This window comes from Heterodontus francisci, chromosome 22 (genome assembly GCF_036365525.1).
Source record: "Heterodontus francisci isolate sHetFra1 chromosome 22, sHetFra1.hap1, whole genome shotgun sequence".
In the NCBI taxonomy this organism is placed as follows: domain Eukaryota; kingdom Metazoa; phylum Chordata; class Chondrichthyes; order Heterodontiformes; family Heterodontidae; genus Heterodontus; species Heterodontus francisci.
The window spans coordinates 70,311,261-70,325,606 of NC_090392.1; the positions used below are offsets into that span (position 1 = coordinate 70,311,261).

General features: G+C 45.1%; 2 long non-coding RNA genes across 3 annotated transcripts in view; one reads left to right on the top strand and one right to left on the bottom strand.

The window, feature by feature from the left end:
• Nucleotides 1-1,080, bottom strand: part of LOC137381408 (uncharacterized) — a 54,484-nt gene extending 53,404 nt beyond the window's left edge. Inside the window, exon 1 of one of the 2 annotated variants that reach the window (XR_010977172.1) lies at nt 1,027-1,080. This is a non-coding gene — a long non-coding RNA (uncharacterized lncRNA). Of the gene's footprint in view, nt 1-719; nt 792-1,026 lie in introns of those variants that run through there. The other variant, XR_010977171.1, reaches the window with a different exon arrangement.
• Nucleotides 1-14,346, top strand: part of LOC137381409 (uncharacterized) — a 96,802-nt gene that overhangs the window by 58,465 nt on the left and 23,991 nt on the right. The window lies entirely within an intron of this gene.

A 14,346-nucleotide genomic window follows, 5' to 3' on the forward strand; every position in this document is an offset into this window, starting at 1 on the left:
CTGGCCTCAACCACTCCCTCCATCTTCACACCATCTGAAATCAATATCCATGCCTTTGTCACTCTGGGCTCAACTACTCCAAGACACTCCTTGCTGTCCTTCCATCCTCCACACTCTATAAACTCCTACTTGTCTAAATCGCTGCCACACATGAGTCCCACATAAGCTCCAGTCCACCCACCACCTTATTCTCAAGGCATTAAATTTAAAATCCTTATCTCAGCCAGGATGTTATGGGCCCCCCTGAGGTGGAGGGGGGGGGGGGGGTGAGGGGGTGGGTGGGTGGGCACGGAGTATCACAACGGGTGGTGGGGGTGGCGGGGCAAAGGGCCCATCGCCTCCCCATCGCCAAGCGATCTTCCCGGGGAAGGATAGGCCGACGATGGCCTTCCCACCCAGAGGCCAGTTGAGGCCCTTAGATGACCTAATAATGGCCAATTAAGGGCCTGGTACTGCCACCGCTGGGATCTTACCAGCAGCAGGGTGGCGGAGGTGGGGGGGTGCAGTCTCCACCATGCGGGGACGATGCTTTGCAACTCAAGGTGCCCTCCCTGCGGGCTTGGAGTGGGGTCCTCCATCGTGGGCAATTTGTTGCCCAATGAGGACCCCCCACTGGGAACAACATTACCCCCCGGGACCACCCCCTCCCCCTCAAGTTCACGACCACCCCCTCTCACTGGGACCTTCTGGACTGGCCCCGCTGACCCTGCCTCACCTACCTCTTCTCCAGTGTTCCACTGCTGGGCCTTGGTCTGAGGCCTCTGCAGTCCCGGCAGTGGCCACCGCTCCCGGGACTGCCAATACTGCTGAGCTGCCGGCCCTCTGTATGGCCAGAAGCTCTTGGAGGCGGGATGCCCGTCTTTAAAGGGACAGGGATCCCGGCTCGTGATTCTTTTGTTGAAAAATACCGGAGGATCGCTCCGGGGGTGGCAGGAAAAGGCAGAGGCAGGGCTCCCCCTGCCTTTACAGCCCAGCATCGGGAGTCTCACGTCCTACACAAAATCATCTTTAAATCCATTGGTTTACCTCATTCTACCTTTGCCATACCCAGCTTTGTCTGCCCTCTGTTCCTGACTTTGGTCTTCTGTTCACCCTCCCCGCCCCCCTCCCACTCCCACACCCCCTCCCCACCCCCCTCCCACTCCCACACCCCCTCCCCCTCCCCCTCCCACTCCATGCAGAGTCATTGGGTGCCTGAGTCCTACCATTCTCGAACTCCCTCCCCTCAGCCTTTTTATTTCTCTCTCCACCTTAATAAACCCTCTCCAAACTCATCCCTTTCACAAACTGTCCTAATTTTTGCCTTTGAGGCTCGGTGTTGATTTTCCTCATGGCTAGTTGTGTAGCACCTTGGGACTTCTCTCTGTGGTGCAATGTAAATTCAAGCTCTTGCTCTTTGACCATGTGATTCTAAAGATTGTTTTGTGTTTCCGTGGAGAAGCTTTTGTCAGTCCAAAGTATAGCAGGACTCACTCATCTGCTGTTTTCTTTTTAAAATCCCAAGCTCTGTTCCCCTGATGGCTTTGTGAAATTAGCAGCTCTGGTACTAAACTGAGGCAGACCAGAATAGAAAGTCTGCATGTTCGATTCCAGGGTGGTGCTCTCAGTTAGTTGATCTCAGAAAACTGCTTATGAAATCTGCATTTCAATATGAAACAGCCTAGCCCAGAAATGCTGAGGCTAGTGATAGCGCTTCAACTATTAATGCAGCATTGACTCGGAATTCTACCTCGGATTGTTAGTAAATTGAAAACATTATGGACTAGAAATTGAGGCGTGGCCATCATTTCTTTCCAAATATGGTGAGTGGTGCACTTCCAGTCAGAAATGTGTGCGTGTTTCCTGCCGCCATATTGGGGGTTTAGTAGACCAGTTAGTGCCTGAAAAAATGGGTACTGTACAGCCAAATCTATAGGTCTATGTATAATATATCTCCCATGGTAACTGTGGAAAGCTTGACGGGTGAGAACATGTGACAGAGTAGAAATTATACTATTCGTCACCCTGATGAAAGATTTGCTCTTTGAAAAATACATCTAGCAAAGTGTCACTAGCAAGGGAAGCCTACAGAAGCAGATGACCACACAGGATGTCAAATGCTTGCCAATAATATATTATATTGGTAGGAACTTTTAAACAACATATCAATACAAGTCAAAATTACTCACTAGAGTGTCAGTTTAAAAGTATCTATTGGATAAAAGAAGTTATTTTGGTCAACACAGGATCTTTCTTTTTTTCTTTTGGGCCTCCTTATCTCGAGAGACAATGGATACGCGCCTGGAGGTGGTCAGTGGTTTGTGAAGCAGCGCCTGGAGTGGCTATAAAGGCCAATTCTGGAGTAACAGGCTCTACCACAGGTGCTGCAGAGAAATTTGTTTGTTGGGGCTGTTGCACAGTTGGCTCTCCCCTTGCGCCTCTGTCTTTGATACCCATTAGGAATGTTCTCGACAATCGTTCCTCTGTGTCTATTCTTGTTACTGGTCATGCCATTGTACATGACAGCAGGACAAGGGTCAAAGATTTAAACTGATGAAAGGCAAACGTAGGACTGATGACAGGAACTTTGCTATCGAATGAGTAATCGACACTTAGAATGGTCAGAAAAGGGGGGTGGACCTATTGTGTCATTTAAGAAGGAGTTCGATGCCATGATGGAGTGAATGGGAGAATAGTTCTCTGTAGATGGTTGAGCTGAAGTAAGCTGAATTGTCTTCCTCATTTAGTATTTATTTGTGTATCTTGTGAATGCAATGGATTAAACAGTTTCCTTTAGTGAGCTACACACCTCATTGCATCACAGCATTAATTGACATCTTTTATTCAACAGCAAAAAGGCACAATTTCTCACTGCTGAAAGAATATTCCTGACACAGTACGAATCTGTTTGCATCACGTTCTGTATGGAAGCATCAGAATTACATGGAGATGCTGTTGAGGAAATATTTCACAGCATTTCAAATATATTTGGGCCAACCAGGAATGAGGAAGGAAAAAGAATAAACAGGTGGCTTGGGCACCTGGATATTGTGGTCAGCTGTAAAGAACTAAAAGATCTTTTTTATAAGTAATTCTGTGACACCAGAAGCTTCTTGCATATTAGCAATATACCTGTCATTCAGACTACTGCCCTCCTGTCTTCAGTGGCATTCTGAAATTAAACATGCTCATCGGAAGGGGAGCCACGTAGAAATGACATCTGAGTCACAGCAAAATGTGTTTGTCTTGTGAAATGCTTTCCAGTCAGTGACTGAGCACTCATTATACGATGAATCATGCCTAACTGAACGGAAGCAAATTTTAAAAAAAGAAAAAGAAAAATTTACAGTGAAAAGCTGGATTTGATAACTCCAGAACCATAAAGCTCTAGTTATTAGACTAATGGGTGGCTGAGTGGAGAAATATCATCTGTCTTTGAATCTGTCTAAACTTTTAGTTGTTTCAAGCCATAGCTCTCTCTCCTTTCCTCTGATCTTCCTGCACCAACTCTGCCCAAAAGAATAGAACTGCACTGCTTCTGCTCTGTGCTATTTATATTCCATGATTTAAGTTATTTATTGCCAGGTCTGGTTGAGCCATGTTAGAATTAAACTCTGCCATGTCCCTTGCTCCTCAGCCAAGTCCTCCACCTAGTCCATGCTGGGCAAGGATAACCCAAAGCTCCTGCTCATTGTACCGCTTCAAACCCCTTCACCCTCACCTCCAATAGCAAATGCCAAAAGATCATAGATTTCTAAATTCATTCATGGGATGTGTGCATCATTGGCATGTCCAGCATTTATTGTCGATCCCTAATTGCCCTTGAGAAGGTGGTGATGAGCTTCTTAAACCACTGCAGTCTGTGTGGTGAAGTTACACCCACAGTGCTGTTAGGTAAGGAGGTCCGGATTTTGACACAGTGTCAACGAAGGAACTGCGAAACAGTTCCAAGTCAGGACAGTGTGTGACTTGGAGGGGAACTTGCAGTGGTTCCCATGCATCTGTTGCCCTTGTCCTTCTAGGTGGTAGAGGTCGTGAGCTTGGGAGATGCTGTCAACCAAGCCTTGGCAAGTTGCTGCAGTGCATCATGTAGATGCTACACATTGCTGCCACTGTGCGTCAGTGGTGGAGGGAATGAATGTTTAAGGAGATGGATGGTGTGCCAGTCGAGTGACTGCTTTGTACTGGATGATATCAAGATTCTTGAGTGTTGTTGGAGCTGCACCCATTCGGGCAAGTGGAGAGTATTCCAACATACTCCTGACTTGTGCCTTGTAGATGGTGGCGAGGCGTTGGGGAGTCATGTGGTGAGTTACTCGCTGCAGAATTCCCAGCCTCTGACCTGCTTTTGTAGCCACAGTATTTATATGGCTGGCATAGTTAGGTTTCTGGCCAATGGCAACCTGCCAGGTTGTTGATGGTGGGGGATTCAGTGATGGTAATGCCATTAAATGTCAAGGAGATATGGTTAGATTCTCTCTTGTTGGAGATGGTCATTGCCTGACACTTGTGTGGCCTGAATGTTACTTGCCACTTATCAGCCCAAGCTGTTGTCCAGGTCTTGCTGCATGCGGGGATGTACTGCTTCAGTATCTGGGGAGTTGCAAGTGGAACTGAGCGCTGTGCATTCATCAGCAAACAACCCCACTTCTGACCTTATGATGAAGGGAAGGACATTGATGAAACAGCTAAAAATGGTTGGGCCTAGGACACTGCCCTGAAGAACTCCTGCAAATGTTGTCCAGAGGCTGAGAGGATTGGCCTCCAACAACCACATCCATCTTCCTTTGTGCTAGGTATGACTCCAACTCCAACCAGTGGAGAGTTTTCTCCTGATTCTCTTTGACTTCAATTTGACTAGAAATCCTTAATGTCATACTCGGTCAAATGTGGCCTTGATGTCAAGGGCAGTCACTCTCACCTCACCTCGGAATTCAGCTCTTTTGTGCATGTTTGAACCAAGGCTGTAACGAAGTCTGCTGCCGAGTGGTTCTGGCGAAACCCAAACTGAGCATCAGTGAGCAAACTATTGGTGAGTAACTACCGCTAGATAGCACTGTCGATGACACCTTCCATCACTTTGCTGTTGATTGATGGTAGACTGACGGGCGATAAATTGGCAGGATTGGATTTGCCCTGCTTTTTGTCGACAAGACATACCTGGGCAATTTGCCACTTTTTTGGATAGATGCTAGTGTTGTAGCTATACTGGGACAACTTGGCTAGTTCTGGAGCACAAATCTTCAGCACTACAGCTGGTATGTTGGCAGGGCCCATAGCCTTTGCTATATCCAGTGCGCTCAGCCGTGTGCATGCCTCCTGAGATTTAGACCACACTTGCCTCTGCTGCAACTTCATCCACCTCACCCCATGATCTCGAGCACCTAATTGTGGACTCCAGTCCCCAATCCAGTCTGCTTCTAATCATTTGTTAACTCTACAGTTTGTCTTTGGTCTCCAAGTCACCCCACCACCCCCACCCACATTGCTAGCTGCCCTTTCCTCTCTGAGGTCCTTAAGTGTTTTGTCACATCTAGTGCCTTGCTCACTCCGTCAGAAGTCTTTGTTCAAAACCCTTCAGTCCAACTTCTGGCCCTGAAGCACCTTGGAATGTTTTATTCCACTAAAGGTGCTACATAAATATAAGTTGTTGTTGTTGTTGTTGCTCATAATGCCAAACTACTGGTTAAACATCATCGGTGACCGAGACCATGATGCATAATCACTCCTTGTCCTCCTAAACCTCTCCAGAGTGATTGCTATATCTCTGTGTTTAAGTAAGTCTCAGTCCAGTTCCTAGTGTGCATGGGTGCACAGCATATATAGTCCCTAAATTGGCAACCTTGCTTAGACTCCTGTACCTGATCTGGGTTTCTGTTATGCTGACACGGGGTCATTTAGAATCATAGAGAATCATCGAACCATTCAGCCCATCGTGTCGGCGCTGGACAAAATAAATAGTCACCCAATCTATTCCCACTTTCCAGCCCCGATCCGTAACCTTGCAAGTTACAGCACTTCAGGTGCAGGTCCAGGTACCTTTTAAATGAGTTGAGGGTTTCTGCCTCCACCACCGACCAGGGCAGTGAATTCCAGACACCCACCACCCTCTGGGTGAAAAAGTTTTTCACATTTCTAATATCTGCTAGTTCTGAAGAAGGGTCACTGACCTGAAACATTAACCCTGCTTCTCTCTCCACAGATGCTGCCGGACCCGCTGAGTATTTCCAGCATTTCTGGTTTTTATTTCAGATTTCCAGCATCTGCAGTATTTTGCTTTTATTTATCCTAGCCTGTCCAATCTTTCCTCATAGCTGCAACTTTCAAGCTCTGGCAACATTCTTGTAAATCTCCTCTGTACTCTCTCCAGAGCAGTTATATCCTTCTTGTAATGTGGTGACCACATTTCCCAGCACAAGTATCCCACACCTAGATGAGCAATTAAAAGTCATCAATTTTGAAAAGTTTTAAGTGAATGCTCTTCAAAGTTTACTTTTGCCAAAGGTGGGAAACTCTCTCCTGAGAGCATAGAGAGCAAAGGTCTCAAAATGTTTAAATGTTCAGCCCACCATTTCTCTTGGACCATATTATTCGGACTATACACAGGAAACTGCATCAAAAAGAAAGGGAAGATAAATCAGATCTGTGTCTGGTCTTATCATCAAAGAGAAGCTTAACTCTCTTCAGAAAGAAAGAAAATGTTAATAATTTAGTCATAATCCTCAAATAATGTTCTGCGCGCACTCTCCAGAGGCGTGAGGGGATTCAACAACAACAATATCTCAACAATAGCAATAACAACAATAACTAATATAATCCCTTTAACATAGTTTTGCAGGAGCATAATGAGACAAAAACTGACACCGAGCCAAAGAAGGACACATTAGGACAGGTAACCAAGTGACTGGTCAAAGAGGTAGGTTTTAAGCAGCTTCTTAAAGGAGAAGAGAGAGATGGAGAGAAATATCATGAATTGGAAACCTGTCTGATTTTCCTTCTAACTCAAGGACATTGAGGCCAAATGTAGAACTCTGAGTCCAGTTGTGGTTCTTCCACCTGTCACAGCAGCTACATCAGTAAAGGATCAAATCTATGACCTTCTGCCTGGTTCAGTACCACAGCAAGGAATGCATTTACCCAACTAAAGAGTTTTCACAGGAACTTTTTTTTATTAAAATAGCATTTAATAAAAACGGGAGGGTATATAATCTGGCCATCTGACAGCTAGGTTTATTCTGAAATCCAGCCAAAGCAGACGCTGCTGAAACTGACCCAGTTTTCAGTATTCTGCAGTTGTAATGGCTCATGTAAAATACTTTGGAACAATGAAGCTATCAGTCACATCAGCCAAAATTTAGCAAACTTAACCAACTCAAGCTGCTGTGGCAGATAATTTTTTTTTTTAAAAGAGAAACCCTTTTACACAGGCCATTATTAAAACAGAGCGAATAAGATAAAAACAGATTTTGATGAAGGAGCTGCACCTGAAGCATTAACTTATCTTCTCTCTTCATAGCTGATATTTCCAGCACTTTATTTTTTTGTGTTGAAAAAAAGACATTGTTTTGTTCAGGAATTGGATAGAATGTAATGTGTTTTGAGCTGTAGAGTTGCTCAAGATTAAAATTCACAACCAGCAGCAAATCTCTCAACCTGCAATGTTCTGAAAAAGTAGAATTTAGGTCAGCACTTGGCACAAGAGTGCATTTTTCTGGAACGTCAGCAAATCAACTGAACTTGTCAGTCTTGCACACTGCTGCTTCTCTCAGCCGTGTAGTTTAAGGTTGGAACATTCTGATTAAAATAGCGCAGTTGCGAAGTGATCTTGTGAATAATTCATCCCACAAGGGCCAGACCCAACCCATAAGAATGCAGGCTTAATGCACCCATTAAATAAAGTATTAAAACACCTTAATTCCCACTTGCTTGTGTACTACTTGACCAGCAGTCAGAGAAAAGTAGGCTGTACCTTTGAGTAACCAAGAATAGATTGCTGGTGATCAAATTTTCTCCTCAAACTCACACACAGTAAAGTCAGTACATGAGAAAGATGGCAAAAGTACAGCATTACCAAAACACTGTCACATAGAGTTCACATGTTAAATGGAGAGTTAAAACAAATTGCCCTGTTTTAAAAAAAAGCAACTATAAGAAATGAGCTTGGCCACATTTAGTCCAGTTCCTAACTGGCATGTGTAGAAAATCCCCCAATTTCAGCATCAACTGGCAAGTATTACTGAGAAAGAGCTGCAGTGGGAAGTGGAGAAATGTCACAATGGTGCAATAAAAAGGTGCTCTTTGTGGATTGGAGTTGAGGGATATTTTTGGGCCAGAGTTAAGGATATTCTATATCTGAACTGGGATTATTCAATGGTGATATTAAGTATCCATTGTAAAAAAAAACTGCTTTGTTATCCCAATTGGCACTCACCTTGACAAGCACAAAGATTCATTAGAAGGGATAAATATAGGATAGGGTTAAGATTGAAAACTCAAACTTGTCAGTTTGCATCAGGGAGGAAAAAGTCACAAAATGATAAACTTGTTATTAATCATTTAAAAATTATTTAAATCACAATTAATCATTAAACTGCAGTTATCAGGAATGGAGATTATGACAGATCATCATTAATTATAATCTTCACCAATTCCTCCTTCCCAAATGAGGATTTGGGAATCATCAAATACCCTCACGAGAGTAATAACCACTTTATGTTTTAGCAATCATAGGTGGAGGGTGTCTTTCAGGTGTCAGTGAACTCTCAACTCATATCGCAACTGGGCATAAAATTCCAAGTTTAGCAGGAAACAGCGCCTGGCTGATTTTCTTCTTTGTTAATTTAAATTTTCTGCTCTGTTTATTTGGGTGGAAGCTTTCTCTATAAGAGTCTAAAAGTGCGTAGGGGGGGGGGCATGCCCAATCAAGCATTAGACACGACACAATTTCTGAACACGATGCACAATCCTACTGACACTGAAAATTCAATTAGACAAGTTTCAAAAACAATGCAATCACCAGCTGTTTTCTGCCATTTTGGAAGAAGTCTTTTCTTGCAATAGTGTTCTGTGTGTGGAGTAGCAACCGGTCCAAGCAGAGAGGTGAAAGAGATTCAGTAGATATGATTCATCGAGTTCAAAGTGAAAGGGGAAAAGTTTAGGGGGGATATGCGTGGAAAGTTCTTTACGCAGAGGGTGGTGGGTGCCTGGAACGCGTTGCCAGCGGAGGTGGTAGATGCGGGCACGATGGCGTCTTTTAAGATGTATCTAGACAGATACATGAATGGGCAGGAAGAAAAGAGATACAGACCCTTAGAAAATAGGCGACAACTGAAAATGGGTTTCCAATTGATTACCTTTGAGGAAACTGACCCTTTAAATTTTAAATGAAATGATGGGAAATATGTCATATGATGAATTTCCTTCATCTGCAGGATGTTGTAATAAGCTACCACCTCCCCCCCCCGCCACTCCCCCCCCCCCACACAATGTCTGTCAGAAGCTTTGAATAGGAGCTAAAAGAGGCCACACTGGAAATCAGTCAAAACTATTTCGAAAATTCATTGGAGTGATATGATCTTTTTCCTGGATTCTGAAGCCATTTGTTTTGAGGGCCTATCATTGTGGAATTTTGACCCTTTTGTTTTGCAAAGACCTGGTTTATGTCAGTGAATCAGTGTGATGGGAATATTGATAGCTACAGCTATGTGCCAGGGATGGAGATATTTTATTTTTTTCACAATTATTTAGAGGTCTATTTGATTTGAAACTGATAGGAATTATTATTGCTTGCGGACACTGTTACCGGGCCTCCATCACTGGCTATTATATTCCAGAAAGCCAGCTGATAAAGGATAATACTGGGGCCAATCTTTACTCAGTCTTATATTTATTTACAGACTGAAGCATTACAAGCATATACCTCCTAACTTACCCACACACATGGGGCTGACCCTCACCAGCCCCTCGATGCTGCGGGTCGTGGGGGGGGGGGGGGGGGGGCCAGTAAAATTCTGCGGGGAGAGGACCTCGGTGAGCCACCTCCCCCAGCCCCACCCCCGTCGCCTGGCGGTGGGCCCTTCATCTGGATATTAAAATGAACCTAAATGATATGCAAATAAACTTACCTGCAGTCAGCGGCTGTCCCACGCTGATTTTATGGCCGCCATTCGTACTCAGCGCGTCTTCAGGTGAGAACCTGGTGGGGAGGGAGGGAGGGAGGAATAAAATTTTCAGGGCAGTGGGGGGAGCGGCAGAAATGAACGTGATTGGGTGAGGGGATGGTGGGAAGGGGTTGAATGTTAAAGGAAAGAAAGTTCGGCGGGGGGTGGTAGGGTGTTATGGCAACTTTAATGTTTTTGGGGAGGGGTAGGACAAATAAGACTCTGATTAATCATTGAGGGGTGGGAGAGGGGAGTTGAAGTGTGTATAACATTCTATTGAAAAATATTTAGAAATCTGCCACTTTAAACATGGAAAAGTCAGTGAAGGGCTTAAAGCCCTTTAAAAATCGTGCCAGCGCCTGCGCAGTAGCGCCTGTCGCTGTTGCTGGGGATGTGGCAGCCGCCCCCTCGATGGCATCGGGGGGTGGCCTCTCCGCCCCCTCCATTTAAATGAGCCCCTGTGCATAATATCATGGGGGCTCTCATGGCACACTAATAAAATTCAGCCCACTGTTTCAGTAAGTGTCTCTTTATATGTGCTGAAGTAATACCCCAATTAATGCCCTCCACATCCATATAATTAAACACAATTCATGTACCATTAACACTGCCTTCCCCCCAAAAAAATATCTCTTTCCTTGCAGTCAGCTGCAACCCATTTCCAATCTCCCCTTTTTCTCCAAAGTCCTTGACTATGTTGTTGCCTCCCAAATCTGCAACTCAATCTCTCCAATTAGATTTCCAATCTGTTGCAACACCAAAACAAAATGAATCAAGGTCTCAAATGGCATCCTCTATGAGTATGATCTTGGTGCATTATCATTGTTCAACCTTTTTTAAGCCTTTAACATGGTCGACCACACCATCCTCCTCCACCGACTCGGTTGCCCCGCTCAGTGGGACTCCCTTCACCTTGTTTCATGCTTGTCTATCCAATCGTAGCCAGAGTATTTCTCCAAAACCTTCTCCACATTTGCGCCTCAGGATTCCCCCAGGATTTTATTCTTGGCCACTTCCTGTTCCCCATCTGCATGTTGCCCCTTGGGGACTTCATCCACAAACATGAGGTCAGCTTCCGCATTTATGGTGACAGCAGGCAGCCACAACTCCACCACTTCTCTTAATTTAGCGCTAATGAAGATAGAACAGTTTCCAAGGGACAGAGGTAAATATTTATTGTGAAAGGAGCAGAGATGCGTAGCTCTATACAGAACCTTGGAATAATTTTTGCCTTGTCGGCCAATCCAACTTCCTGTTTTGATATGAGGTGAATGCAAATCAGTGGCAAGGATGCGGAAATAGTTTTGATTTTATTTGTTCCTTGATGTGGCCACTTTGATGTTGATTTCCACTTTTTAAATCAAGCTCTGCAGTATGTTTTGGTATTTGTATTTTCATTGCTTTTTCATGCGGAATGTCACACCTTGAAGCAGAGGGATGTATAAAAGATCTTGTGAAAATACTTTGAAAATCCTACTCGGGATTTGGAAAAAAGCTAACAGAAAGATTAAAGTGATCACATCAAAGGACATGTGCTTTAAAGGGACAAATCAGGTTTCTTATGGTGCATTCATCTTAGTCAACACTTGTAACTCTTTGGATTCTCTACGTTCTTTACAGCTTCCAAAATGCATATCAACTTCACCATATAGTATCTGCAGGGGGCAACAGTGGAAGGTGGCCTTCAACCTTCAACCTCAGGCAGATGTCCTGCCACCCTTCCTGTCTGGGTGCACACATGAGGAATGGTCACTTTCCTGAGTTACTGAAGGCCTGAATGCTCCTGAAGGATCATATCTTAGTGTGCTTGGGGGAGGGGGTGGGAGTGGAAATTGAAAAGAAATTCAGAAAACTGCCAGAACTTTTAAAGAATAAAACAAGCTTGCAAAGTCAAAACTCCAAACAATTCAGCCTCCTACAAACAGTAGCAGTGTTGGTCTCTGATCTGCTCTCAGTGATGCCTTTAATGCCTCTTGTATATGGTAACACAAAAGTCCGAGTGTATCAGGCCTGTGTCCTCAGTACCTTGCTCTATGGCAGCGAGGCCTGGACAACGTGTGTCAGCTAAGAGCGACTTCTCAATTCATTCCATCTTCGCTGCCTCCGGAGAATACTTGGCATCAGGTGGCAGGACCGTATCTTGTACACACTACTGAGTCAGTGGCGCTTGAGATGGCTTGGCCATGTCAGCCGCATGGAAGATGGCAGGATCCCCAAAGACACATTGTACAGCGGGCTCGCCACTGGTATCAGACCCACCGGCCATCCATGTCTCCGCTTTAAAGACGTCTGCAAACGTGACATGAAGTCCTGTGACATTGATCACAAGTCATGGGAGTCAGTTGCCAGCGTTCGCCAGAGCCGGCGGACAGCCATAAAGGCGGGGCTAAAGTGTGGCGAGTCGAAGAGACTTAGCAGTTGGCAGGAAAAAAGACAGAGGCGCAAGGAGAGAGCCAACTGTGTAACAGCCCCGACAAACAAATTTTTCTGCAGCACCTGTGGAAGAGCCTGTCACTCTAGAATTGGCCTTTATAGCCACTCCAGGCGCTGCTCCACACACCACTGACCACCTCCAGGCGCTTACCCATTGTCTCTCGAGATAAGGAGGCCAAAGAAGAATATGGTAATGCTTAGGTAGTCCCAATACCTACTTCAACCTACGCAAACAAACCTACATGTAGAAAGACTTGCTTTTATATAGCATCTCTCACAGCCTCAAGACATCCTAAAGCACTTCACAGCCAATGAAGTATTTTTGCTGTAGTAAAAGAACTGCACCAGCAAATCTGCGCACAGCAAGCTTCCATAAACAACTTTGCGATAACGACCAGATAATCTGTTTTTTTCAAGTGATGTTGGTTGAGGGATAAACATTGGTCAGGACACCAGGGAGAACTCCCCTGCTCTTCTCCAAATAGTTCCATGAGTCCTTTACATCCACCTGAGGGGACAGACAGAGCCTCAGTTTAATCTCTCATCTGAAAGATAGCACCTCCGACAGTACAGCACTCCCTCGGTACTGAATTAAAATGTCAGTCAAGAGTTTGTGTTCAAGTCTTTGGAGCCGGACTTGAACCCCTGACCTTATGATTCAAAACAAAAGAAAGACTTGCACCTGCACCTTTCATAACCACAGGATGTCCTAAAGTGCTTTACAGCCAATGAAGTATTTTTGAAGTGAAAACATCAAATGCTGGTATTATAAGGCCTGGCAGCATCTGTGTTTGCTTGAAATGCAACTAGACTTGAGAATCGTTGGTTGTAAACCACTTTGCGACAACCTGAAGTTGTGAAAGGTGATATATAAAGGCAAGTTTTGTTTATTTCTGTTTAATTTTACCAAATTAGCTTTCCAAAGCTATTAGAAAAGCACCGGGAAAGGAAGTATACACTAAACTTAATGAGAGTTACGGAATGATGTAAGAGTGCAAATATACAGATCTTTAAAAGTAACAGCTGTGGGCTGTACGCAGAGAGATAACTGCAGGAAGTTCACTGACAGTCCCCAGAGTCTCATTGATAACTGCAGACGTGATTATAGTGAAAGCCCAAGGATGTAAAGTTTTATTGAAAAGGCCCACTCCCCAGCTCAGGCACAGCAGCTGGTGCCGCCCAACTCGGCGGCTTTCCGAGACGAAGGTCCAGTGCTTCGAGTACGTCCATCCCAAGATCTATGCGTTTGCGATTTAATCAAGAACATGGAACCACATCTGGGAGCACGTCATCAGCATTGTACATAGGAGCATAATTGTTGCAAACATCACATCCATACCACATGGAGGGGGAAGACAGGTAAAGGCCAGCTCGGGTCTGCAATTGAAACCAGAACGGAGCCCGACAGAACCACATCCAACCCGAACCCGACCCAACCAGAGTCCTTAGATTTTTTCCCGCGCCCGAACCGACCCGACTACCGGAATGAAGTTGATTCTATCAAAGATGTTGTGCTCCACCTTGGATGGAATCGCTCACTGCAGACTAGTGCGGAGTCTGGATGCACGTTTCCCACCTTGACGTCCTGGCTGTTCAAAGTTTGAAGCCTTCCCACCACCCCCCCCCCCCCCGAGAAAAAGGCAGCACTGTGTCCGACCGGAGCCTACCCAGTCCGAGCCCGAAGGCCGGAACCGGAAGAGAGATCCTACCCGAACCCGACATGTCGTCGGGTCTGGTTGGGTCCAGGTCGGGTAGCCATGCTCTAAAGACCGGT